A 27,631-nucleotide genomic window follows, 5' to 3' on the forward strand; every position below is an offset into this window, starting at 1 on the left:
GGGTTATAAAATTTCGCACAGTGGTTAAGGGCTGAGGCCTGAGGAAGGGCTGCTGGCTAATTTTATTATTTATGTGAACCTAAAAATGGATTTCTGTATCATGGCATGTTACATACTCTAAACTCAATTATTCAAGCACTTACTAACACTAAGAGACCCTTTTACCAAGCTATGATAAGCACTAATGCATACCTACCACAGCTATAAATTATTATTATTATTATTATTAGCATTTGTATAGCGCTACCAGACGCATGCAGCGCTGAACACCTGATGCAAAGAGACAGTCCATAGACAGACAAGACAGTTACAGGTGAGGGAAGTAATGGGTGAGAAGGAACAAAGGGAGAAGGGGAGGGCAATTGAGTAGTGGCTAGGAGCTAAAAAGCAGCAGTGAAAAGGTGGGTTAGCTATAAATGCCTTACTGTGAAGCTCGCTCAGGCATCCTGCAGTAATTGTGTGATCGGTTTGCACTACCCGTGTTCTGTAGTAATTGGTTAGTCACACTCAAAGGTTTAGACAGGCAAGTTGCTGGCAGAAGACATAGAACAGTAACCCACCTCAAAACTGCAACAAAGTTGTAAATAAATCCTAATAAATAAAAAAATATTCTGTAACAGAATTTTGGGCATCCAGATGCCATTATAGAATTCACACTCAGCACACTGCATTTTTAGTGCTCAAATTTTGGTGGTCTTTTTAGAATTTCCCCCATAGTGTAATCCACCCAAAAGAATACTATTAGAAAGAAAACTCACCAAATAAGGAATACAATTATATATAGATTAAAGAATGTAGAAGCCTATGGGGTGGGCAGTAGTCCAGAAAAGTATCTAGCCTTTGTATGGTTTCTATCACTTGCTCGGATGCAAAACTAAGATTTCCTTTTACAAAGGTGCCCTGAAAAATGGCCTGTGGTAGTGTAGGTGCGGGTTTTGGGCACGTGCAGAATCATTTTTTTAGCGCACGTGTAAAAAAGGGCCTTTTTTTTTCTCTTTTGCCAAAAGTGGATGTGCGGCAAAATCAAAATTGCTGCGTGTCCATTTTGGGACAGAGACCTTACCACCAGCCATAGATCTAGTGGTAAAGAATTTTGGCGATAATGACCTACGTGCATCAGATGCCACTTGACACACATCCGCTACGCGAATCCGAAAATAAAAGTTTATATTTCAGACACGCGTAGCGGACATGCACCAAAAATGAAATTACGCAAGAGCCATGCGGTAGTCGGGCGGTAACTCCATTTTGGCGTTCATTGGGTGCGCTTAGACGCTTACACGGATTAGTAAAAGGACCCCTAAATAACCTCATCCTGATTTTGTGTCTGTGGGAACAATGCTTAGTACATCTGGTCTCTGGCATTTACCTGATACTATTAAACAGATAGTAGATATTTTCCAAGTTGCTTAGATGAACTCATGCAATATAATTGGACATGGAACAAAACATTTCAGAACATGCTTTTTTTTTTTTAATATGTCCAGCATAAAAAATATGCAAATTAGAGAAAAAGAGCCAGAGAATTAAGTCAAGCTCTCATGTAGTGGAATTCTCAAGAAGATTGACAAGGGTGAAATTAAGGTTAAACAGTCAGCTCTTTTAATAGTAACTCTTTGAACATGCTGTAGAGAGCATGAAAGCATTTCACCAGGGTAATGTCATATTAAATTATGGCTCTTTAATAAGTTAGTTTTCTCAGATTTGCATGTCTGACAGTAAACCTTTGGCAGAGAGCAAAGCACTCTGAAACTCATTCAAGTTGTGGTCTTGGCATGTATTGTGTACCAGGACTGTGCCGCATTAATGAAGGCAGGCGCCTGTTTTCCGAAAATAATTATTTCATCTATTATCATATCAATTTGAGTTTGCTCGTGAAAGATCACCATACCATGTGTTGTCTTCCACGTAAACCTGTCTGGTTGAATTATTTTTCTAAGGTTCAGACAGGCATAAAAAGGTAGTATCTGCTGCATTCCTTTACTTATTTCAGACAGTGCAAGCCCGGCTTAAGGGGCGAGTCACTGAGGCACTGCCTCAAGCCATCAGAGCCTAAGGGTGCCGGCATCACCCTTCACATCAGCGGGAACCTGTGCTTCTGCCTCCACCACTCTGTATGTCTTTGGCTCTGCCAGCATCATAATACAATTTAAAATGGAAGAACAGGTATTTCCTGTGGAGGAGTAGCCTAGTGGTTAGTGCAGTGGACTTTGATCCTGGGGAACTGAGTTCAATTCCCACTGCAGCTCCTTGTGACTCTGGGCAAGTCACTTCACCCTAAGTATCTGAATATATGTAAACCGCTTTGAATGTAGTTGCAAAAACCTCAGAAAGGCAGTATATTAAGTTCCATTTCCCTTTCCCTTCAAGAAACAAGAAGTGCCTTTTCTCACACTTCAAATAGAAAGGCAGTGGTAACTGGGTGGGTGAGGTTTATGAGTAGGACTGTGAGACTGAGTGCAGAAATACAGGGAGTGAAGATATTTTGAAAGACCTTAAGAGTTTGGGAGGCAGATGAAAGGGACAGAGGGCTATGAACAGGGTGAGAGACAAAGGAAGGGGACAGGTGTTTGAAAGAAGTGTGAGAGGGTAGGAGTGAAAAAGGTAAAATGGGGAATGGAAACCTGGATAATGGGTAAGGGAGAGGATGGAGAGAGGATGAGTGACAAAAAACAAGCTATGCCTGGTGAGGGGATGAATAGAGAGGGTGGAAATGGGGGGGGGGGGCAAGAGCTAGGGAGGGAACAAGACAGAAGTCAGCAATGGAAGAACTAGGGACGTAAGAGTAAGAAATGGAAAGCTGGTAATTAGGTGAAAGGTGACATGAGAGAGATTGAACAATGAAGTGAGGTGAGGTGAGGTGAGGTGAGGTGGGGGGGGGGGGGGAGAAAGAGAAATAATACTGCGACCAGAACTAAACACAATACTCAAGGTGAGGTCGCACCATGGAGTGATACAGAGGTATTATGATATTCTTGGTCGTATTTACTGTCCCTTTCCTAATAATTCCTAACATCCTGTTTGCTTTTTTGGCCACCGCCGCACACTGGGCAGGAGATTTCAGCGTATTGTCTACAACAACACCTAGATTTTTTTCTTGGGTGCTGACCCCCCAAGGTGAACCCTAGCATCTGGTAACTATGATTATTCCTCATATGGGACTTCACATTTATTAGACAGTTTTAGACAGCATTGTGGGCCTATTGGGGCCATATGCATCACAAACAATGGGTTGCCACTCCACATAATAGCCTTCTGGATAACATGATTATACCTGAGTGCCCTCCGCAATGTCACAGTCTGTTTTTTGCAGAAAGCCTTATAGATAGCTAAGCACTGTATTCTTTTACACCGGATCAAAGACACGCCTCCCTTTCTGATGTTATGGTACTTATTTTTATTACATTTGTACCCCGCACTTTCCCACTCATGGCAGGCTCAATGCGGCTTACATGAGGCAATGGAGGGTTAAGTGACTTGCCCAGAGTCACAAGGAGCTGCCTGTGCCTGAAATGGGAATCAAACTCAGTTCCTCAGTTCCCCATGACCAAAGTCCACCACCCTAACCACTAGGCCACTCCTCCACTGTTTCATAATCAAATGCATAAGCTTTTGATTATGAAATGAATCTCAGTGGACACTTGAGGATGCCCAGCGAAGAAACGATTTCTGAAAGTCTGGACACTCTGTCTGATCACGTTGACCACTCAGGTTCGATCCTCTCTTGACTACATTGGATTTATAAGCATGTTGGGCTGGTGCTCAGGATTCCATCTTGGGCAAGTCACTTAACCATCCATTGCCTCAGGTACAAACTTAGATTGTGAGCCCTCTAGGGTCAGGAAAATACCCTTGAGCTACTACTGAAAAAGGTGTGAGCAAAATCCAAATTAATTAATTAATTAAATAAATGCAGTCCAGGTCTTGTTACATCTTAGATGCTGGTACTTTTAGTATAGGGATGGGGGGAGGTTGAGTTGGGGGAGGGTTTTGGGGGGGTGGGTAGGGAGGGTGTTTGGGTAGGAGGGGTAAAAAGAGTATTGTCATGTAAGTTGCATTGCCTTATCATAAGCCTGATGGCCTTTATATGATTTCTTGTGCATTGTTTGTTGTTCTTGTTGCGTATGACAATAAAGATATTTTCACATAAAGAATGAAATCTAGTTATAGAAATATAAAACGGCAGATGAGAGAAATGGAGAAAAAGAGTAAATCGAAGGATCAACATCAGAGATGCATGTAGGGGAGGAAGGGAAGAAAAAAAGGAAACATTAAGAGACAGTAGATAGAAATGAAATCCTGCAAAAGGACTTACAAGAAAACCACCAAAAGGCAGTAGTAGAGACAAGGACTAACCCAATTGGAAAAATAATATGATCAGACAACAAAATCACTACTTGGAAGCACAGGTCAGAAATACTGTATCAGTTTGATGACATTTTGATTTTTATACCAGGTAATAAAATATCGCCCCTGAAGCAGTCCCTTGGGCGAAGCATGGCCATGACAGGCATGTGTGTGAACCCAGGAGCATAAAGTAGCGAATAAAGACTGCCATTATATATGGTCTGCTCTTATTTGGTTTTGGAGGGCTCACATTTTCCATCACAAGTGTAACAGATAGAGGGAGGTATGTGCTTGGGTCTAGTCCACTGCATCCACCACTATGCTACTTTGGGGTCCTGCATGCTGCTCTAATTGACCTGGCTATAACATCTAAGGCTGTCATAGAGGCTGATAAGTATTATTTTTATTCACATTTTTGGGTGGTGAGTTGGGGGTCAGTGTACACTGGGGGAGTAAGGGGGGGGGGTCATCCCTGAATCTATCCAGTGGTCATCTGGTCATTTTTATGTCTTATTTGTTCTGAAAACAGGTCTAGACCAAAACATTGACGTTTTCGCCCTAAACATTTTTGTTAAAAACAAAATAATAAAAATCCAGTTTTATCTGGATTAATTGAAGAGGTGAGTTCCATGGGGCTCTGACAGCATGAGTCTGCAACCAACAGCCCTCACTCTGGTGCTCCTTGTCAACCGTGAGCTCTCCTGCCTCTGCTCCAGCTCCAGCTCCTTCTGCTACCTACCAGACCTGGAGTGACTCCAGTGGTGTGCTGGTAAATTTTTAACAACAGGCTCTCTCCCCGGTCCACCTCGGCGCCCCCCCCCCCCCCCCCCCCCCCCCGTCCACCTCGGCGCCCCCCCCGTCCACCCCTGCGCCCCCCATCCACCTCTGTGCCCCCCCCCCCAAAAAAACAATTGCAGAGCTGGCTATACCCAGGGGGGGGGGGGGGGGGGGCAGCGGCCAACACATTACTCTCTCCAGGAAAAAAAATTAAATGATCCCAGGTTCCAATCTAATTCATGTTTAATATGGGATAAAATGCCATAAATAAGTAAATAAACATAAACTTTTAACGTTCAGCACCTGATTCTCAAAGTGGACATATTCCAAACACTATAATGAAAATAAAATTATTTTTTTTCTACCTTTGTTGTCTGGTGACTTTGTTTCTCTGATCATGCTGGTCCAGTATCTGATTCTGCTGCTCTCTATCTGTTCCCTTGACTCCGTTTCCAGGGCTTTCTTTCCATTTATTTCTTTTCTTTCCTCCTTTCTTCTTCATTTCTGGTCCTCCGCATACTTGACTGTACAGTGGATCCAGCTTCTGCCTATTTTCTCCATCCATGTGCAGTTTCTCTCCTCACTTCCTTTTCCCTCATCTAATCTCCTTCCTCTATCTTCCCTCCATGTCCAGCATTTCTTCTCTCTCCCTTTCCTTCTCTCCATCCATGTCCAGAATTTCTCTTGCTCTCCCTGCCATCCATGTCCTGAAACTCTCCTCTCTTCCCTGCCCCTCTCTATCCATCCATACCCAGCAATTCTCTTCTCTCCCCTGCCCCCTCTGCCCAGCAATTCTCTCCTCTGCCCATTCATGCCCAGCAATTCTCTCCCCTGCTTCCCTCTGCCCATCCATGGCCAGCAAATCTCTCCCCTGCCTCCTTCTGCCCATCCATGGCCAGCAATTCTCTCCCCTGCCTCCCTCTGCCCATCCATGGCCAGCAGTTCTCTCCCCTGCCCCCCTCTGCCCATCCATGCCCAGCAATTCTCTCCCCTGCCCATCCGTGCCCAGCAATTCTCTCCCCTGCCTCCCTCTGCCCATCCATGCCCAGCAGTTTTCTCCCCTGCCTCCCTCTGCCCATCCATGCCCAGCAATTCTCTCCCATGCCCCCCTCTGCCCATCCATGCCCAGCAATTCTCTCCCCTGCCCATCCATGGCCAGCAAATCTCTCCCCTGCCTCCCTCTGCCCATCCATGCCCAGCAATTCTCTCCCCTGCCTCCCTCTGCCCATCCATGGCCAGCTGTTCTCTCCCCTGCCCCCCTCTGCCCATCCATGGCCAGCAAATCTCTCCCCTGCCCCCCTCTGCCCATCCATGGCCAGCAAATCTCTCCCCTGCCTCCCTCTGCCCATCCATGGCCAGCAATTCTTTCCCCTGCCCCCTCTGCCCATCCATGCCCAGCAAATCTCTCCCCTGCCCCCCTCTGCCCATCCATGGCCAGCAGATCTCTCCCCTGCCTCCCTCTGCCCATCCATGGCCAGCAATTCTTTCCCCTGCCCCCCTCTGCCCATCCATCCCCAGCAAATCTCTCCCCTGCCCCCCTCTGCCCATCCATGGCCAGCAAATCTCTCCCCTGCCTCCCTCTGCCCATCCATGGCCAGCAATTCTTTCCCCTGCCCCCCTCTGCCCATCCATGCCCAGCAAGTCTCTTCCCTGCCCCCCTCTACCCATCCAGCGATTATCCTCCCTCCCCTGCCGCTCCTTCGCTCCCACCCTCCCCTCCATCTTTTTTGAATTACCTCCGTCGAAGCGCCGCCATTTAAAGCCCTGCTGCGTGCTGGCTGGCCGTCTCCAGGCTTCCCCTGCTTGATTCGGATGATGTTCGTGCCTTAGTCCCGCCTTCGCGAAAAAGGAAATGACGTCAGGATGAAGGCGGGACTAAGGCACGAACATCATCCGAATCAAGCAGGGGAAGCCTGGAGACGGCCAGCCAGCACGCAGCAGGGCTTTAAATGGCGGCGCTTCGACGGAGGTAATTAAAAAAAGACGGAGGGGGGCGAAGGACATGGTTGTACATGCTTCGGAGCGGCAGGGGAGGTAAGCATGGCCAGTGATGGTGCCCTCCTGCCATGCTTACCTCCCGCAATGGAGCCGGCTCGCCCCCAACAACAACCGGCTCGCAAGAGCTGTCAAAATTTAACAAGCGGCTCTTGCGAGCCGGTGCGAGCCGGCTCCAGCACACCACTGAGTGACTCCCTCTGTACTGTCATGAGCACTTCCGGATTTGTGGGAGCTGCAACACTGCCTTCCTTTCGGCAGCACCATTCCATCATCAACCACCACCAACGAACAGGGCTCAAACGCCCCAAAGAGCCACCAGCAGCACCCAAGGTGCAAATGGGAAACCCCTCCCAACAACGTGATTGCACTCCCCCATTAGACTGAAATTTCGTCCTGACATTTCTCCTAAAACATCCTCTTTGTATTTATACCCTGTTCTATCCCCCCTTTCAATAAAGATAGTATTTTTCCAAGAAACTAGGTCTTTTTCCCTTGGTTACACCTCTTAGTTCTCTTGACTCCACTCATGTCCACATCTTTCATTACCCCCATGTTCAAATCCACACTTGTATTCATTTGTTCGCTACTGAGCATTGGATTCAATTCCAGTATACCATCCATTTCATTTTTCTTCGTATAATCATTCCCATACTCAGTAACTAAGGGAAGGGAAAGTATGATCAAGAAGGGTGTGAAAACCTGCTAGACAAATTATCACAAACTGAGTTGCTAAAGGTGATTCCTGTCATAGGGCTCCCTTCCTTAAGCTGAAGCCTGCTAGGTAACATTCCAGAGTGGTCAGACTGGAACTGAGACAGGCCCACAGCTTAAAGCTGCATTGTGTGGGCAGCGAAAGGCTGAGGCAGCTGAGTTTAAAGACTCTGTAATTGTGGGAGTGAAAGCAGACCTTAGAGCCTTAAGGGCTGGCAGCTGTGGCCCAGAGTAAGTGAAATACTGGGAAGGGTACTGGTATCAAATGCCTGCCTGTAGTGTTACAATGACAGAGAAATAAGAGGCAGGTAAACAGAGTGTAAGCCACTTGCTGTTCCAGGAGCAGGGTGGCATCAAGCACAGTTCTACCCTGATAGCTGAGGTAAAAATAAATGCACTCTGGCTCAGGAAAGGCCCAAGGGAATAGAACCTGGGCAAAACTCTTGAGGGAGGGTCTACTTAGGGTCACTGAAATATTAGTTTATTTTCCTGAGTAGTAGAGTAAATCGCAATCATATTCTAATGTGACAGTCCAAACCATAGAGACTGAGAGCTTCATATACCAGTTCTGCATCAAGGATAGGGAGTTAGCATTTTCTTTTTAAGTTGTTAAAGGCAGGGAGTAGGTATGGCTGAAGAGGAGCATCACAGATGACAGTGAATGACGATGGATGGCGGATCCTAGGAAAGAAGAGCTAGCCACTGCAAGAATGCGATGAGCAGGTGAAACCAAGTTCTTTACTTAGTTTTCAGAGACTGAGCTTGTGGGGAGGGGAAGATAGATAGGGAATATGGACTGACACAAACACATGCATAGAGAACTAATTCAAGCATATACTTACCTGGGTAGAAATAATCGGGTCCCATCTGATTGACCAGGAACTTATTTTCCTGAAAAAGAGAACACAGAACTTTAAGAAAAGAAGCCTTCTTATGTAATTAGTATAAGTAAAATAAGGTCTGAGAGGAAAGAAAAACATTGATACCTGATAGTTAAGTCACTTCAGCTGCAGAGCTGAGGAGGGTTATCTGTAAGAGAGGTACAGAGAATGTTATAGATTTGTGCTTTGAAACTGTTACAGCACCCCTGAAGCGTTCTAACACAGCTGTATTACATATTGTTATTGACAATCCCTGTTAATAATTTTATTTATGCTGTTAGAGATCTCTATAATTTAACTCTATTACCCATTAAATATACAGTTTTCTAATTACAAAGCTGGTTGTACTTCCTCCCACTATCTCATAACTGGCCTTGGGAAAATTTAAAGATAATTAATTCAATCACAATCGTTCTCTTTGTGAGCACTTAGCTGGTGTGCAGTCTACCATAACACCTGGACCACCCCACTGTGATAGAGAAATCTAGAGGTGCAGTTCCTATCTCTACCACTAGGGGCTGACAGCATGACCGTTGAAAATACGTGAGTATAATGTGCTTTTTTCTTAATTAATTCATAATTTGTGTTCAAAGTGTCCTCCTTCAGCCTTGACACATTTATAAAGTCTTCAATGCCACTGAATTGTTGGCTCAATGAATTCTGGGACTTCATTAATTTTGAGCTCAACTGTTTTGTGAGCGCAATGCACTGGAGCCCCATCCGGTTGAAAACTAAGTGCTCAGAAATGTCTCAAATTTCAGGCAGAAGTTTCTGCTGTAGTAGGATGTTTTGGGGTTATTTGGAAAACATTAGGGGTCGTTTTATTTCCAGACACTGTGTGTATCAGAGGCAGGCAATGGACTTATTTCCATTTGATTGTATGTCACAAATATTAGCACGTGAAGAGTTATTTGGTTCAGGAAATGGTTTAAAGTGGATGATACACATTATGAGAGGAAACTCATGATGTTATAAGAGCCAGTATGATCAGCCTAATATAGTGGCTACTCTAGACGTTGAAGCTCTATGAACCACTGGTGCTGGTTCTTGACCTGAAGATTTGCTCTCCTGCACTCTCATAGTGTTATTATTCATTTTATTTTGTGTATATATTAGGGTTAGCTTTCTGTGTTATTAAATTGATTTTGCACAAACTAAAATTTCTAAAGCACAATAATGAACCAAACACACACTAATGAATGCATATCCTTAACTTGGGTTATTATTTATTTATTTATTTGTAGCATTTATGCCCCGCTCTTTCCCGCTCGATGGCAGGCTCAGTGCGGCTTACAATAAATGGGAATAAAGTGTAACAGAGATGACATAGGTTCAGTGCGGTTTACAATAAAAGGGAATAAGGTGTATCAAAGATAACATAAGATATGTATACATCATTTTACAGATATACAAATAGTATAGAGAATGAGAGATGAAGGGATATGGGGCAGAGATGTGGTATAGGTAATTAGATTAGGTTGGGTCGTTCGAATAGGCTCATTTGAAGAGGTATGTTTTTAGCAACTTTTGGAAGGGTAGAAGTTCGTTGGTTGTTCTAATGAGTCTTGGTATGGCGTTCCAGAGTTGACTGCCCATCATGGAAAAGTTGGAAGCATAGTAGGTTTTGTTATGCTTTCAGAAACCCTTTTTATCTCCTTTATAAGAGCATTAACTAACTTTTCTGGTCCACACCAGCTCTCTGTCAATTACTGAGTATATTGCAGGCTAAGAAACTCAAGGAGCTGCAGACAGATTCATTTTATTAAGGCAGTATTTTCTTTATTTAGATTTTGCTCACACCCCTTTTCAGTAGTAGCTCAAGGTGACTTATAGTCAGGTACACTGGGTATTTCTCTGTACCTGAGGTAATGGAGGGTTAAGTGACTTGCCCAAGATCTCAAGGAACAGTAGTGGGATTTGAAGTGGTCACCTCTGGATATCAAGCCTACTGCTCTAACCACTAGGCCACTCCTCCACTCTGCTTGTTATGTCAGTATATGTAGGTAAAATGTCAGTTATAAAATTATTCCGCCTATACCAGTGTGCACAATGACAAGAACCTGTGCAATTGAATGCAACTTTGTAGTCAGCATGTTCAGGAATGGATTTTGCAAAGCACAGGTGGCGTTATGATTTACACATGTACTTTAAGCAGAACCATTTGCTCCCTCCATAGCTTTATTCTTGCTGTGATTGCTGCAGTTTTCGTGGAGCACTTTATAAAGACACAAAGAGGGGAATTCTGTAAATGGCATTCAAAATTCGGTATATAATGTTTTAGGGTTCTAATCATATGATCAGGTATTATTAAGTTCAAATTTTGTTTACTCTTAATACCAGTGTATTATGTTGACCACTTTATCCAACAAATAATATTTTTTAATGTTTAAATATTCAGTGCATGTTGAAGTGCCCAATTACCATGTATCATGGTACCAATCTGTAGCACAACAACCCTATTTTGTTGTTGTTGTTGTTGTTACATTTGTACCCTGTGCTTTCCCACTCATGGCAGGCTCAATGCAGCGGGCAATGGAGGGTTAAGTAACTTGCCTAGAGTCACAAGGAGCTGCTTTTCCCGAGAATCGAACTCAGTTCCTCAGGAACAAAGTCCACCACCCTAACCACTATACCATCATAGCACTGGGCCTACCTAAGCTTCCTGACTGGTTAATAGGATTCAACTTCATTGTTAACCAGTTACTCTTGGATAAACATCAAATATACCAGTCAAGCAAAATGACTTATCTGAACCAAACCTGACATTAAGATAAGTTAGCCAAGGGTGGCCGGGGAGTGCACACACTGCACAGCCTCAAGCTGCTGCTTTTCACTGTTGGGAGAACGTGGAAGCTTGGCTGGTCCCAGGGCCGTGCCTAGGGTCTCCGGCGCCCCCCTGCAGTTGGCCTCTCCGGCGCCCCCCCCCCCCGAAAACGAGCGCTACACTACCCGCGCTCTTCTCCCCAGATCCTTTTTTTTTTGTTTAAATTTACCTCTCCGGCGCGTGGCAGCGTTAGTGAGAAGGAGGCGGCGCTCCCCTGCCCCGACGTGTCTTGACTTCGCTGTGTCCCGCCTTCTTCTGACGTCAGAAATGACGTCAGAAGAAGGCGGAACCGAGCGAAGGAAAGACACGTCGGGGCGGCCGGGGGAGCGCCGCCTCCTTCTCACTTACGCTGCCGCGCGCCGGAGAGGTAAATTTAAACAAAAACAAAAAAAAGGATCTGGGGAGAAGAGAGCGAGGTAAGCATGGTGCGGCGGGGCGCCCCCCAGAGGATGGCGCCCTCCTGCCATGCTTACCTCGCTTACCGCATCGGCACGGCCCTGGCTGGTCCTGCTCCAAAGTTTGGCTAAGGTCTCCCGTGGCCCTCTGCAAGATCTCTTTTTCTAATCTCTGTTTAAACCAATATTCAGACACTATTTCAACAAGGACTGGATGTCAATGACAAAACAATAAGCTGAAAATGTCACTGTATTCATGTACCTCTTGTTGTGAAATCCAATACAAAATTATATTCTCATACTTTTGAACTCTTAAACACCATAACTAATTGGAGGGAAAAGACCTCAGATGTCCTGGCTTGGTAGCAAGTATGATATCTTAGTGCCAGCTCATACTGGACCCCAATCTTATCATCTTATCTAAAAAAACTCCACAAATGTTCATTTTTAAAAAAATTTCTTATTTTGTGTATGTATCGTGCACTATAACTTCTCCAAGTGGCTTTAAATCTTGGAATCACATTACTTTTCCATTTCTTCATAGATTATTACAAATCTAAACAAAAAAAGGCACTTATGGGCAGATGATCGGAAGCCCCACGCTGTTCCAAACAGCGCTCTAAAAATAGTGCTGGAACAGAGCAGGGCTTTACCGCCCCTATGATCAGAGATAACAGCATGCAAATTTAAGCACGCTATTATATCTGATCATAGGGTAAAGTGCAGGAGGATTGTGCCTGAGCATGCACTCAGGCACAATCCTCCCGGAATACATTTAGCCTGCATTTGCATGCTACTTACGCTAAGAGCCCTGTTTTGCATGCTAGTTGCATTCAGAGCCTGCGAGCGCGGTTTCACGTGCTTGGGGGCTCTGATCATGGGGTGGTAGCAAAGGCAGGCCCTAGTATGGCGCTAACAGTCTTGATTCTTGGACAAGTAATCAAGTAATGTGATTCCAGGATTTAAAGCCTCTTGGAGAAGTTATAGTGCATGATATATACACAAAATAAAAAAATGTAAAAATTTTAACATTAGTGGGGGTTTTTAGACTAATAAGATTGGGGGTCCAGTATGAGCTGACACTAAGATATCATACTTGCTACCAAGCCAAGACATCTGAGGTCTTTTTCCTCCAATTAGTTATGGTATTTAAAAGTTCAAATGTATGAGAATATAATACTGCCCAGGACAGCTACGAGGATCCTGACTCCCAAGATTTGTTATCCCACCACCTATGTGAAGAACACCCTGCTACGGCTGCTCCAGACCTCCCGGCTCCGCCCTAACTCCAAGAGCCCTGGCCTGTGTGGAGCTCCACACATTTATTTCGGGTCACCCGACCCGCCTTTAATGACCTGGCTCATCTCCCATGAGCCATGGCTCCTGTGACTCGGGTTTTTGCCGCTATGACAACCCCAACACACTCCACCTAAAGACAAAACTACAGCACAAAAGTGAAGCCTCGCTCCACCAAATCAGATGTGAGGGCGGGAGGGTGGGAAAAGCCGCCTCCGAGGTTCAGGAAATGCCCTGAGCCTCGGAGGAAGTGCAGGCTTTATTCCCTCCCTACACCCCGCCCCCAGCAGCCTCCCCTCCAATCGGCTCTCAGAAACGGACCCATGGGCAGGCCGGCTTCTTTTAAGCCAACCAATCGTCCCTGCCCCTGAGAGTGCTGCCACCCCCCCCAACCTTCCACCTGAGCGTTCCTGAACAGGCCCAGCCCGTGTTTAACTGAGACCATTGATACAGGCTGTTGGGCCTTTTCTTTCCTTTTATTACTTTGCTTTATAATTATATTTTGTAAACTGCCATGACAGTATCTCCAAATGGTGGAATATCAGGTTTGATTAAATTGTGAACTGTACTTCCTGCAAAGAGGTACTGCCATTTTAGGATCTTATGAAATAGGTGCCAGCTCTTTGGGTGCTATGGGTGCTTGCGCACCCTCAATATTGAGTATACTCCTTAACTGTGATCAGGGATCATTAATTTGTGTTGAATTTAGCTCCCCCAATCATTCTGAAAAGTTGACTCCCATGTGAAAGGTTGTGCTGAGTCAGATTAAGTTCCATCAAGCCCAGCATCCTGGGTCACAAGTGCTCAGCTGATACCAAAAAATGCATGCGCTGTGGTTCTCCCAAGTTTACCTGGCAAGGAATTGTTTATAGATTTTTCCTCCAGGAATATGTCCAGAGCTCTATTGTACCCTGCAATGTTGGTCTCCTTAACCACATCTTCCAGTAACAAATTCCACAGCTTGATTATGCGCTGCATGAAAAAAACTTCATATGATTTGGGGGTCAATATTCAATGTGATTAAACTGGCCAGAAACGACTCCTAGCCAATTAAATTGCCTGCTCGGAGCTAACTGGTCATTTTCAGCAGAACTTAAGCAGTTAGTTCCACTGAAACACCAAACTCAAAACCAGCTGTTGTTTTGGGTGCATTCCAGGGGTGGAGTCAGCATTTGGCCAGTTAAGTGCTGATTTATTGTAAGGTCAAATTATTGCAAGAAAACACAAATTTAGAACAATAAATTACTACACAGTATAAAATATCAGTTATGTGTTATCAAGATATGACAACAGGGTATAAAAATTCTGGGGTTGACATAAAACAGGATTTCCATATGATTGTACAACAGAAAGGCAGTATGTCAAATGCATGACCCATACTTAGACCCAGATCATCTGTTGCTGTCCACAGGGCTGGATTTACATCCCATGCATCCCTAAGCACAACCAGAGACCGGGAAGGACTGTGCCAGGGAATGAGTGAGAATCATGCCACTTTTAACCCATGATGCCTGCAGGGCACAAAAGTCCATACCCAGGTACTTGCTGTGCATAATGGGAAATCCAGCCCTGATTGGCTAGGTATTTCCTCAAGATGGATCATGCACCTAGTAACGTAGTAGATATTCCATCGCTATTATTCTTACATCATATTATATCTCTGTTATTGGAATTTCAGTGCTGTTAAATCTGTATATTTTTGACCCGGTTTCATGGTAGTCCTATTATTAGGTTTCAGTTTGCTGTTTTCAAGTTTATATAATTTATTGTATTTATGTTTATACTTGTTCATTTTACTATTGTTATGCTGTTAACAAAATTTAGTTTGATGTTAAATTGTACCTACTGTAGGCTGCCTTGGCTGAATCTCTTCATAAAGGCAGTTAATAAATCCCAATAAATGAATAAGTAGATAACAGCATCCCTGTAGGGTCCATCCAATATATTTCTATTGTATTGTATTGTATTGTCCAGGTTTGAAGAGTTAGTAAGTAGGCTTAAAAAAAAAAAAAGAATCCAGGTTGCACTGCCAACTCTTGAAGTTCTGTAAAAATAGTTTTTGGCTCATTTAAAAAGTCAAGGTTTGAGTCTCCTGGACCCTCAAGCATCTCTCTGACTTGTGAGCTGGGAACAGAAATAAATTTCTTCTGGTCCAGGCAGGCTCCCTTCTTTCTTTCTTTTCTTTTTTTTTTTCTCTCCTAACCCTGGACACTGTTTCCAGCTGCTTCCAGTCTTTCAGATCCTTGGAAGCCTCTTAATCCTAGTGTCGGCAGTTTTTCTCTGCTCCATTTCCCGCCCCCCTCCCTGCTTATTGGTGAGGCTATTATTGCACGGCCTAATTCAGGCAGCTACCACATTTCCGAACGGCGTTTTGAACTAGGAGCAAGGCGGACGTTTGCTTCTTCCTGCTCCTGACTTTTGATAGACCGGGAGGAAAAATTGCAGAAATCTGACACGAGCTCTGATAGGACAGAGCGAAAGTACAATGATACGGAAGGACAGGAAGCTCGCGGGTTTGCCCTGTAAGGTTAAGTGTTGATGGACAGACTGTATCGAGTCACTGTGAAGGTACAGTCAGAACTCGGGCACACCACGTTGTTCCTGTGCTGCATGGATTATGGGATTCTCAACATGAGGCAGGTAAGGGCACATCGTGGTTAAATAATTGATTCTTCCAGAGCAAGATCTGGCGAGTGTTGTGGCATGCATTCACTTCTTTGTTGAGTTTACGCTTTTTAGTTGTGAATTCTTAGTCAAATAAATAAATAAATAAATAAATAAATGGCAGCTTCTCTGCTGCTGCTTTAAATATATTGTGTTGCTCAGCATCCCATCATGTAATTGGCATTTTCTGAATGTTAAACAAGCCGCGTTGAGCACAAACAAATCAAGCGTGCGTTTCCATAGTTTTAATTTTATCCTGCAAACTGAAAATTAACAAGAGTGAATAAACTTACTTTTATAACTGGTTTTGTGTATAACATAATTAATCTGCGCTTTTATTTTTTTTTTCCTTCTGTGCTATAATGATCAGTAAAATAGATACTAATTGATGTACCTGTGTGCTAAACAGAAATATCTTCCCAAATCAAGGTAGCTGTATTCTGGGCAGAGCTGCCATGCTCCTTGGAGCTTAGTTATTAGTAAACATGAAAATAAGCCCCGGGGTGATTTGAAAACATTTCACAGCTTAGCTTCACAAAAGGCACGGGATGAGAGGAGCTCCAGCTTCTTTGGAAGGCGGAATCCTTAATGCATTCCTGCCTAATAACCCCCAGAGAGGCCGGTGCGCTGCACCCCCAGGAAGTGCAGTTAAAAGTGGCTCTTGGAAGTCTTCCTGAGCTATCCCCAGGCTGCTGCTGCTACTTTCTTTCAAGCCTGGGGAATGGTATTTATTATTACTGAGAATGTTGCCAGGGTGGACGTGGAGTCCGTAGCCGGGGGGGGGGGGGGGGGGGGGGGGGGGAGTATTGGTTAATTACTGCTCGGACGCTACCCGGTAGGAAGTCTGGCAAGTTGTGAGTGTGTGTTGCTCGCTTGCTTTGATCACTTAGGTGGTAAATAGACGTACAGTGTAGCTATGGTAACCTGTGGTGTAGGTTTGTGGGAACAGAGGGAATTCAAGCAAGGGACAAAGCGTAGTTTGTTAGACTAGTTGGTTATGATGGGGGGGGGGAGGTGGCACTAATTGGCATCCTTTTTATAAGTGGTTTTTGATGAGGAAGAAAATGAGTTTATTTAGCAAGTGTACTGTACAGACTTAACGAGGCTGGAAAGGTGTAACCTGTGTGCACAGATTTTCAAAGTTATTCTTTATACTGAGCGCAAATTACTTAAAATGGTTATGTGCGTGCGCAAGAGACTTGTGTCTGTGTGAGTGACAAAGGACTGATTTTTGTGTGGGGTTAAGAAAGGGAGGCAAGAGTTGTAGGTAAATCATTGTTCCAGAGGGAGGCATTGCTTATTTGTGTGTGTGTTTGTGTGCTGGTGACAGATGGCATCCTTGGCTGTGTGGGTGTGTTACACAAGAGGCTGTACGTGTTTGAAAAATGATTATGCGCCTGTGTCTGTATATATCCTTGCCAGTACCCATCTGTGTGTCTTTTCAACGTGCATGCATGTGTAACTTTTCAGTGCTGATCGATTTACGTACGTAAGTTGAAGAACAGACGGAAATTGGCATAGACATACGGCTTTCCACAGCACTTCCTGTAACGAATACTTATAAGTGCTATAATAGTTTAACACGTCTATATGTTCCCTTTTGGTGAAGTTGACAGTAGAACCAAAATGCTGTCTTTCAAAGTAGTTCTACAGTTACAGACTATTTTTCGTCTTTATGAGAAAGTTAAGAATCTCAGGATAAAATCTTTGCTTATAATTTATTGTGGAAGGCCATAAGTGTAGGGTTTCTCCACGTTTTGAAAACATAATTGAAAAGAATAGATGTGTTTCACTCACTTTCCTGCAGGGGTCAGACTTGAGATTCGTTCGACAGGACCCAGGGCAGACATAGCCCAGAACCAGAGCACTGAGATATGCACGTCTGCTGCAATTAATTACGCCGTGTCTTGCTCGGATTCAAATGTCATTTTGCATTTCATTAGGCATAATATACTGAGATTCATGAATGAAACAAATTATTTTTAATTCTGCTCAACCTGAGGGACTAAATTAGCGACAAAATTTCCCATAAACTCAAAAAGAAAAATCAAACCCCTTTTGATTGCAAAGTATATTTCACCAGCGTTAAGATGTGTTGAGATGTCAGAAATGTAGTATAGTTTCTTGGATGAATTAATATGGTATGTCTAAATAAATCAGTGGCTGATATTACATAGGGATGTCTGAGAGTTGTGTTGAAACTTGGCACTTCTTTGCTATAATTAATATCCATCAATTGCTTTCCTGCTTAGGACCTGCGCCTGGTTCTAATTATGCAAACTTCTGGATCCTCTTAACTATCTGAATATTTCTTTCCGATGATGGAAAAAAGATATTGGGATTGGTTCAAAAATATTTGATTATGTTGTGCAAAAATCTGTCTGCATGTAGCTTTATGTGTCTTTCTGTATTACATGGAACATTTTTCCCATAATAACTGTGTATTGTGTCAAAACAGATTTGTTAAATATAGGAATTTATAGAAAAAAAGAATTTAGGGGCCCTTTTACTAAAATGCATTAACAAATGAGTGTAGTTAATTTTAATTCAGGACTTTATTTATGCTAAGGCCAGTTGTAATGCAGCCCAAAAATAGGGCTTTTATTTTCTTTTTTGCAGGTCCTGTTCTAATTTTTCCATTATCACGTTAGACCTGCAAAAATATTAACACATGAGCACTTATTGCCTCCTGTTTAGGAGGTGCAAACTGCTCCCATGTTAAGTCTGCATTATCCAGTTAGTGTGTGCTAATGGAAATTCTCTAACTTGATAACTCTTCCATTCCTCCTCCTGTAAAAATATATATATAAAAAAATAGCATGTGATTAGTGTGTGCTGACAGGCAAATTACTGCAAAGTACTTTAACGTGTTTTACAGAAAGCCTTTTTTCCCACATGAAGGGGTCCTTTTACAAAGCTGCGGTAACACTAGCATGTGCTTACTGCAGCTGAAAAGGGCTTACCACATGACATGTTTTGCAATGTGCATGTGCAAACCGTGTATTAAAAAAATACAATTTAATTCTTTCGCTGAGGGGGTGTGCCTGGAGGGTGGAGAGGGGGCATTTCTGCACTAACCAATTAGTGCATTTGTATTCCTGCTTGCTAACTGATTAGTGGCTGAGCCCTGACCACCTACAAAATTGGACACATGGCCATTAACTCAGAAAATGGAAAATCGTCTGTTTTTCGGCTGCACTTAAAATGGCCCTAGCACATGGAAAATACCCAAGCGAGTGTATGCTAAGGCCACTTTATAGGGCAGCTTAGTAAAAGGACCCCCAAGTGCATATTAGCGCTTAGGGGTGAATTCTATATACAACTCTGAAAAAGCGTTATTCTGTAAGCCGCACTTGGGGGGGGGGGGGTCTTTTACTAAGGTGCACTAGTGTTCCACACTGAGAAAACACCGTGTACCCCTCTATGACATCATTTAACACTAGAATTTCCAATAGTGGAAGCCATTTGCATACACACCTTCTATGGCATCATTTAACACTAGAATTTCCAGTGGTGGAAGCATACACATCTTCACATTTATTGCATCATACAGCTATCTGGGAAAGTGATACCTCAAAGCATTAAACACACAATGCCATCAGCAAGAGTCAACACTGAGGCACATGCAGTAGAATACCAGGGCATTTTATTTATTTAGATTTTGCTCACACCTTTTTCAGTAGTAGCTCAAGGTGAGTTACAGTCAGGTACACTGGATATTTCTCTGACCCAGGAGGGCTCACAATCTAGGTTTATACCTGAGGCAATGGAGGGTTAAGTGACTTACCCAAGATCACAAGGAGCAGCAGTGGGGTTTGAGCTGGCCACCTCTGGATTGCAAGACCACTAGGCCACTCCTCCACTCACTTTTAGTGGCATGGGTCATACTTTCATGAGTTCTTACAGGCTTAGCACTTTAAAAAAACAAATTTTACAAGAAAGTTATTGATGAAATGTACTTAGCCATTAGGAGTGTGCATGGTAAAAACTCTTGTTTTGCTTTCTCTTCACTGTTTCATTTTGGATTTGCATTTTACTGTGACATGAAGCCATTTAGCACATTACAGGGCAGAAACAGATTGGAAACAGGATGAGTTATAAACAAAAATAAAACAAACAAAGCAAACAAAAAGTGCCAGTTAGTGTGTGGCATGTGCTCCAGACTGCATTTTGTTCTCTCTGTCTCACCTAAATACCACCCCCTAACCTAAAATGCTCTTAACGTATGAATTAGTGCATGCTAACCATTGAAATAATGGAAAACCACTTACCACACTTGTGCGGTATCTGTTACTGTGTGCTAATTCGCATATTAACTGCCTAACATGCTTTAGTAAAAGGGCCCCTAATTGTTACAATTTTCATACTGCCCTTGTAGCTGCAAAGTGCATGTGCACTTTTTATTCTTGGACTTTGCATCTATTTTCAAAGGGAAAGAATGTATGAACTTTCACTTTGAAAATTGCCTAATGAAAGAGTGCCTGCTGTCACTTGCACCTCCTTTTGTTCTGAGTACTTTCCCCAACCAAACCAAAATGTCTTCTATAGAAAATCCAATCTAATGCTGTCTTAGGAATGCCTTCATTAAAGATGGATTAAAGTATGCTCAAAGCTTGAAAATTTTATTTCCTGCTACTAAGCATCAGCTTCAAAAAAGAGTCAGTGTAGAAGTCTATCAATGAAGGGCACATTTATGGTGCATTTTAGTTACAACATCCTTTGCAAGTCTGCAGTTAGTGAGTTCTGCAGTTTAGTAGATGTTGTGAAATGTCTTCCTAAGGTTGGTAACTTGTGGATATGAGCCAGGAAGCAGCAGTTACAGTATTCCCAAGTGAACGCACTCCCTTTCAAGTTCATTTCACCTTTCCCAACAGAAACAGAAACCCTCTTTGCAGAAATGCTTTCTGTAGCAAACCCTGCCCCCATTCATAAGCAACGCCTCATCTGAGTACTCAAAATTATTCACCTCCATTGCCCTTGTAGACGTGAACATTTCAATACTGTGGCATGGCGGAGTGGCCTAGTGGTTAGGACACCAGTCTTACAATCCAGAGGTGGCTGGTTCAAATCCCACTGCTGCTCCTTGTGATCCTGGGCAAGTCACTTAACCCTCCATTGCCTCAAGTACAAACTTAGATTGCGAGCCCTCCTGAAACAGAGAAATATCCAGAGTAACTGAATATAACTCACCTTGAGCTACTACTGAAAAAGGTGTGAGCAAAATCTAAAAAAACATTTCCATAGGCTTAGCACAAATAACTGGTTAAAATTTAAAAAAAAAAAACAAGACCTTGTGTTCTGATATTTCAAAATCCTAACTGTTGTCTAGTTTTCTGTGATTGTCTTATTATACTCTTTTATTTGGTATATTTGTGTGTCTGTGTTTGGCATATCCATTGGTCTCGGAGAAAAATCCCACATAAACCTATGATTTTCACAAGACACCAACAAAGTGCTTATTTGTAAAAGATTTTTCTTTCCAACTCAGAAGGAAAAAAAATCATTATATAAATACAATCCAAAGAATTTAGATAAACCTGCTGTATTCATGCAAATGTGTTTTATATAAACACAACCTTGTCAGGGCAAAACATTTAGCATTTTTGTCCCTTTCTCCTCTCGCATCCTGTGGTATTTAAGTGAAGAATTTGCTGGGCCAGCAAAAGCTCCTGATATTGGTTCTCAGGGCTTTAATTACTGATTTACTTTTGCCCGTGTTTAGATCTGCTAGTTGAGAGGGCTCGTGCTTGTGAGAAATAAGACATCAGGAAAGTTCCGTCTAAGACAGCTGAACCACAGACTGAAATGCTTTGAATTTTGACTGTGCCATTATTTATTTTGCAATGGAATTCCTTGACATGCGTGGGCAGTTCTTGGTCATCTGTATATGCGAATATCTCAGAGGGACCAGCTTGGTGCTCATTGATCAGGCTGGGGGCATGTATGACTAGACTTTACCTTCTTAGCACTTCTAGGAGGTGGGGAGAGGAGAGAAGTGCCTCTTTACATATATAGGGCTAGATTCTACATATCACGCCTAAAAAATTGGTGCCGAAAAAAATACACCTAGTATGCCTACATTTCAGCGCGGTTTATAAAATATGCCAAACTTCTGTCTGCATGACTAAATTAAGTCACGGGCAGTTACGCCAAGTAAAACTTGATGTAAATGCTGATGCCTAAATTAGACGTGGACCAGGTGTATTCTATAATATTGCACATAGATTTTAGAAACGCCCACGACCCACCTATTCCACGCCTATGGCCACACTCATGGCCACACCCCCTTTCCAGTTATGCTCCTTAGAGCTTATGTGCATCATTTTACAGAATACGCTTAGACAGTTGTGCACATAAATTCTAATTAATGCCAATTAGTGTCAATTGCTTAATTAGCAATTATCAGCACAGGTTGGTTTGTTAGCTAATTATGTTGCGCATGGAAATCCAGAATATGACTAGATTTTTTTATGCACAACTTAAGTCACGCTGTATAGAATCCGGGGGAGGGGGCATAATGTAGAGAAGCAGAAGAGCAAGCATTTCCTCCCCTCCCCCACCAAAGAAGTGCAGCAGTGAAAGATGTGTTTTCTCCTATGTGGGTGCCGACGCTCTGTCAAAGTGCTGCCCAACCTGGGCAGCAGTGTCCTGTAGAATATCTCCACTTAAAGAATTGATAATTATACAGTGCTCCAAATGCCACCAGTAGAGAATGACATGGGGACAAAGTTTTTACCCATTCCGGCCCCATCCCCGTAGGTTCTGTCTCCGTCCCCATCCCTGTGGGTTCTGTTTCCATCCCAACAGGTTCTGTCCCTGTCCACGCCCCATCCCCCTTGGACTGTCCTCATCTGCAGAAGCCTCAAACACTTATGATTTTATATTTAAATCCTTTTATTAAAGTATAAAAAGGAACAATGTGCTGTGCAACTGTTGTTTGTTAATCACAAGTAGAAAACAATAATAAAAACGAGCGACTTTTCTTCTTAGGAGATGTGCTGGTAGTAGCATGTACAGGATCCCCCATATAAATTTTGCTAGTTGTGGCAAGCATGTTTGCTTGTTTTTCCAAAAAATCAAAATATCGTCGTGTGCATCACTCAAACATAAATAACAGTCCAGCTCATTAACAGGCTTCAAAGTAGAAAATGGCATAGGAACAAAGTTTGTCCCTGTCCCCATGGGCTCTGTCCCCGTCCTCACCCAATCCCCGCATGCTCTGTCTCCGCCCCGTCCCCACGGTTACCGCCGATTCCCGTCCCCGTGTTACTGTCTAGCCATGAGCCAATTCCTATACCTTAAGGGCCGGATTCTATAAATGGTGCTCAAAAATGGGCACCAGAAAAGATCAGCTCTAAGCTAATGATATTCTCACGTCCTAACTTTGCTGCTGCTGAAACCAGGTGTAAATGCTGGTGCCCACGTTGGGCGTGCTGACTCACTCACTATTCAGTAGCAATGCTTGCAACGTTTTGGAATGCCCCTGATGTGCCCATGCCCCTTATATGACCATGCCCCCTTTTGAGTTTTGCGCTGTGGGATTTGGGCACCTGGCATTATAGAATAGCATGCAGACAGATATGCAGGCAAATCTCAAATGGTGCCAATTATCATCAGTAATTGGTTGTTATTATCCAATTATTTCTTGATAATAGCTCATTAAGATGCACATGCATCTTGGCAGTGCACCTGAATTTGGGTACCATATTTAGAATCCAGAGGTAAGAGGGTAGATCTGATGATACTACTGCTTATGCTGAAAGTGATGTCAGGTCCAGGGTGAAAGAGGGAACTCCCTTTCATTATGGAATCTGTTTGTCAGTTGCCTACCTTTACTTTATGGAAAACGAATGCAAATCGCTGGAAACGCCCACACATGAAGGCCTGATCGCTTACACCAGTCCTACATCCCGAGTAAATGTTTGAACCTAGATGTTAGCACATACATATGTAAATGATAGCTTTCTATATAATTTACATGCATATCTATGTGCTTCGCTTATACTCTGCTAAATGCTACCCATGCACATGCCCACTGGCAAAGTATGCACCATTCAGTCATGGTGTGTAATAAAATAATGAGTGGTGTGGAATGGGTAGACGTGAATTGCTTGTTTACTCTTTCCAAAAATACTAGGACTAGGGGGCATGCAATGAAGCTACAAAGTAGTAAATTTAAAATGAATCAGAGAAAATTTTCTTCACTCAACTTGTAATTAAAATCTGGAATTTGTTGCCAGAGAATGTAGTAAAAGCAGTTAGCTTAGCGGGGTTAAAAAAGGTTTGGATGGCTTCCTAAAGGCAAAGTCCATAGACCATTATTAAAATGGACTTGGAAAAATCCACTGCTTTATTTCTAGAATAAGCAGCATAAAATGTACTGTTTTGGGATCTTGCCAGGTACTTGTGATCTGGATTGGCCACTGTTGGAAACAGGATGCTGGGCTTGATGGACCTTCGATCTGTCCCAGTATGCTAATACTTATGTACTTTACCACTTTAGTGACCCTGGGATCACACACACTTCCCATAGGTAGAAAATGTGAAAATCCCTCTATTGAGTCTGTGTTATACTTCTACCCCATCTCCCTGCTCTCCACATAGACTCTGTCACCCTGCCGAGATACACTTTGCAATGTCTTTTCCTTCCGAGTCCCCCACATGGATATGAATGTCCCAATAAAGGAAAGCGTGCACCTTTCCACATGCTAATTTTGTTTTCAAAGGAATGCACATCCCTAGAAATTAACCATTGATCAGTCCAGGAAGACTATAAATGTTTGATGGTGCAAAGGCACACAGAGCAAATGATCTCATCTATAAAACATTCACACAATCAATAATTTTGTTAACTCTAAGGTCATAATGACACATTCAAAAGGAAGCCTCTGGATCCCAGCATCTATACATAGAGTCAAATATCTTTGCTCTTAATTACTTTGTTCCATTTGTATGACACACAAAATCTTATAATGGCAATGTTAAAATAGAAAGTTCAATAGGATCACTGGTCAATACATCCAAGCAGGACCTTTCTGCTAATGCCACACACATTGTGGTTCAAAGTTCAAGGGGGAAAGGTTATGTTTTTGAAGCAGGATACAAGACCGAATTTCTTGTTTTCCCACCCAAACCCACTTCTCCTCTACCTCCACTCTCTATCTCAGTTGATAACACCCTCATCGCCCCGTCTCATCTGCCCGCAACCTCGGTGTCATCTTCGACTCCTCCCTCTCCTTCTCTGCGCACATCCAGCAGTTAGCCAAGACTGTCGCTTCTTCCTCTATAACATTAGCAAAATCCGCCCTTTCCTCTCTGAGCACACCACCCGAACTCTCATCCACTCTCTCGTTACCTCTCGCCTTGACTACTGCAACCTACTCCTCACCGGTCTCCCACTTAGCCACCTATCCCCCCTTCAGTCCATTCAGAACTCTGCTGCACGTCTTATCTTCCGCCTGAACCGATACACTCACATCACCCCTCTCCTCAAGTCACTTCATTGGCTTCCGATCAGGTACCGCATTCAATTCAAGCTTCTGCTACTAACCTACAAATGTACTCGATCTGCAGCCCCTCCTTACCTCTCAACCCTCATCTCCCCTTACGTTCCTACCCGTAACCTCCGCTCTCAAGACAAATCCCTCCTTTCAGTACCCTTCTCCACCCCCGCCAACTCCAGGCTCCGCCCTTTCTGCCTCGCCTCACCCCACGCGTGGAACAAACTCCCCGAGCCCATACGTCCGGCCCCCTCCCTCCCCCATCTTCAAATCTCTGCTTAAAGCCCACCTCTTCAATGTCGCCTTCGGCACCTAGCTCTACACCTCCTACCCAGGAATCTAGACTTCACAACTTGACATTCCGTTCTTTAGATTGTAAGCTCATTTGAGCAGGGACCGTCCTTCTTTGTTTATTTTGTACAGCGCTGCGTAACCCTAGAAGCGCTCTAGAAATGTTAAGTAGTAGTAGTAGTAGTAGTAGTAGGATACAGGTGGACTACTCTCCCTTTCCTGCCATTTTTGAGTACCATCTTATAGAATCTGGCCCTATATTTTTATGGTCTAATTAACACAGTGTATTGTATCATTGTGACAGAATTCTACATTGATAGCAGAAAGCATCACTGCCTGTAGACACAGTCTACACTGTACATTTCTGAAAAAGCATATTATATGAAGTCAGGTTAATGTGATTTGACCTACTTTGATCCTGCTTCTTGAAAGTAATGTCAGGATTACGTATATCATCACCCATGGTTGAGCAGATTAACACCCCAGTTGCAGCCCACTCCTCAAGTCACTTCACTGGCTCCCTGTCCGCTTCCGCATTCAGTTTAAACTTCTCGTACTGACCTTTACTCTGCAGCCCCCCCCCCCCCCCCCATTACCTCTCCACTCTCATCTCTCCCTACATTCCTCCCCGTGAACTGCACTCACTGGACAAATCTCTCTTGTCATCTCCTTCTCCTCCATTGCTAACTCCAGGCTTCGCGCCTTTTCTCTCGTGGCACCTTATGCCTGGAATAGACTTCCTGGACCTATACGTCTAGCTCCATCTCTACCTGTTTTCAAATCTATGCTGAAAACCCACCTTTTCATTGCTGCTTTTTAGCTCCCATTACTTCCCTCACCTTCCCTGTCTTGTCTGTCTATATTTAGATTGTAAGCTCTTTTGAGCAGGGACTGTCTCTTTGTATCAGGTGTTCAGCGCTGCGTGCGTCTGGTAGCGCTATACAAATGATAATAATAATACTTTACTGTGCATCATTTGGTATTTTTCCCCCCAGGTAATTGCTACTCCTACATTGGGGTTCCTGAGGCTGATTGTAGAGGTCTGGCACAAAGTAATCTTGGTTTCTGATCTGAGTCTACCTTTGGCAAATGAAATCGTTTAAAAATTATGTATTTATTTAATTCAATTATTAGGATTTATTTACCACCTTTTTGAAGGAATTCACTCAAGGCGGTGTACAGCATGAATAAGTCAAACATAAGCAATAAACAATTATAGCAGTAAAATATTCAAACAATACAAAGTATGGCATAGTATGCTACATTAGAATACCAACACAACACACAATAAAACATTTTAATAGACAGCATAGGGTGCAAGCAAAGATGGAACATATAGATAGATAAGTTAGAGTAACAGGTGTTAGAAAATAAGTGACTAGTTAAAGAGAGTTGCAAATGAGGTCAGAAAGGTGCTTGAACATTATCTTGGCTTGGGTAGGAGGGATAAACATGTCCTGCTATAATATGTGCAGCCGGTGTCTTAAAGGGCCATGTACTTAAAATCAACAAAGATAACCCTGCTTGTTTTGTAATGCATTCTTCAAATTCTTCACACTACTTGCTGCTTCTGCTCTTATTTCATTGGGTTGGGGATTTCTTGTTCATTTCATGCATTTTGAAATGAAAAGCACATACATTCATTACTGCAATACTCCTAAATGTTTCTTTTCTTTGAGTCTGCTCTTTGTAAGAAATTGTTTTATTCAGGTTATTACCTGCCTGACTAACTGGCACTCAAGGCAGGGTACTGAAGCTTAAATTCAAAAGGAAAACAGAGAAAAGTATAGGGCTCTTTTTCAAAGCACTTAAGATTTACAAAGTTCCATAGGTTACTCATGTAACTTTGTTAGTCTAAGTGCTTTGAAAATATGCCTCCACATGTCACATAACACACTGCTTCTCACTTAACACACGACAAATATGCACATAAAAATAAAATAGAGC

At 43.1% G+C, this 27,631-nt stretch overlaps 1 protein-coding gene across 4 annotated transcripts in view; it reads left to right on the plus strand.

Moving 5' to 3' along the window:
* MID1 (midline 1) overlaps positions 1-27,631 on the plus strand; it is a 496,103-nt gene that overhangs the window by 242,423 nt on the left and 226,049 nt on the right. For 2 of the 4 annotated variants that reach the window (XM_030201609.1, XM_030201613.1), the window contains exon 1: positions 15,604-15,869. The exons of the other annotated variants lie outside the window; for them this stretch is intronic. The gene's annotated coding sequence lies outside the window, so the exon portion shown is untranslated. Of the gene's footprint in view, positions 1-15,603; positions 15,870-27,631 lie in introns of those variants that run through there. 4 annotated transcript variants of the gene reach the window in all.

Source organism: Microcaecilia unicolor, chromosome 4, assembly GCF_901765095.1.
Source record: "Microcaecilia unicolor chromosome 4, aMicUni1.1, whole genome shotgun sequence".
In the NCBI taxonomy this organism is placed as follows: domain Eukaryota; kingdom Metazoa; phylum Chordata; class Amphibia; order Gymnophiona; family Siphonopidae; genus Microcaecilia; species Microcaecilia unicolor.